Raw genomic sequence first — 1,660 nt, forward strand, 5'->3', positions numbered from 1 at the left:
AAATTCTGTCATTAATTACTCACCCTCATGTCGTTCCAAACCCATAAGTGAACTTCCGTTCATCTTCGGAACACAAATTAAGATATTTTTGATGAATTCATACTTTTGATGAAGCTCTCTGACCCTCCCATAGACAGCAAGGATAGTACCACGATCAAGGTCCAGAAACGTAGCAAGGGCATCGTTAAAATATTCTATGTGACATCGGTGGTTCAAGCATAATTTTAAGAAGCTACAAGAATACTTTTTGTGCACAAAGAAAACAAAAATAAAGACTTTATTCAACAATTTGTCTCCTCCGCGTCACCCTAGCACCATTTTGGAGAGTATCCACTGAATGTAAACAACGTATGCTGTTCTGTGTCAGCTGTGCCACGCGTAACTGTTTTCATTCAGATCAAAGCATAAAGAATGTATCCACGTGGCACAGCTGACACACAAGAGCATACGTTGTTTACGTTCAGTGGATACTCTCCAAAATGGCACCAGGGTGACACGGAGGAGATAAATTGTTGAATAAAGTCGTTATTTTTGTTTTCTTTGCGCACAAAAAGTATTCTCACATGGATGTCACATGGATTATTTTAAAGATGTCCTTACAACTTTTCTGGACTTTGATCATGGTAGTATCCTTGCTGTCTATGGGAGGGTCAGAGAGCTTTCGGATTTCATAAAAAAGATCTTAATTTGTGTTCTGAAGAACCTTACGGGTTTGGAACAACATGTGGGTGAGTAATTAATGACAGAATTTTAATTTTTGGGTGAACTATCCCTTTAAGAATTTCAGCAGGGTCCATTGATCTTAACTACTATTGGATACAAAATGCTACAACATCTAGATAATATGGTCAATAAATAAGAGAAAAATACACTCAAAAACGGTTTAATTTCAGAGGTTTAATGTCTCTGTAATGGCAGCACTAGTGTGAGGGCATGTAATATTGTTTAAGAGTTGAAAGCGCACCGAACCATGGAAGAGACACTGTTTCTCAAGCGCTCTCCGCAAGCGCGATTCGAGACGGAGTGAAACATGGACAAATGCGTTTCATTCATTCGTTCATAACTACTCATACCCCTCTCCACTGCCACCCCCTCACCCCCTGCAGACAAATTTTTGCGTAGGGCCCACAGAAGTCTGGGATCGGCACTGTATGGTTTCATACCAAAAGTAACCTGCTTTGTCTTGTTTATTGGCACATTGTCAGTGTGCTCCTTTTTCCGTAATGTATTTTTCACTGAAAACATTTTGTGTGGTGTGAGAGTGGCACAGTTTGTCGAACACACAACACTAACAAAGTGGGGCGTGTCTTTGCAAAGGGTCAATTGCAAGACGTACGGATGTCTATTTGTATGATGTACGAAGTAGCTGCATACAGTGGGTACGGAAAGTATTCAGACCCTCTTAAATGTTTCACTCTTTGTTATATTGCAGCCATTTGCTAAAATCATTTAAGTTAATTTTTTTTCCTCATTAATGTACACACAGCACCCCATATTGACAGAAAAACACAGAATTGTTGACATTTTTGCAGATTTATTAAAAAAAAAAAACTGAAATATCACATGGTCCTAAGTATTCAGACCCTTTGCTCAGTATTTAGTAGAAGCACACTTTTGATCTAATACAGCCATGAGTCTTTTTGGGAAAGACCCAACAAGT

The sequence above is a fragment of the Sinocyclocheilus grahami genome, unplaced genomic scaffold (assembly GCF_001515645.1).
Source record: "Sinocyclocheilus grahami isolate Dianchi unplaced genomic scaffold, SAMN03320097.WGS_v1.1 scaffold285.1, whole genome shotgun sequence".
NCBI classification, from domain to species: domain Eukaryota; kingdom Metazoa; phylum Chordata; class Actinopteri; order Cypriniformes; family Cyprinidae; genus Sinocyclocheilus; species Sinocyclocheilus grahami.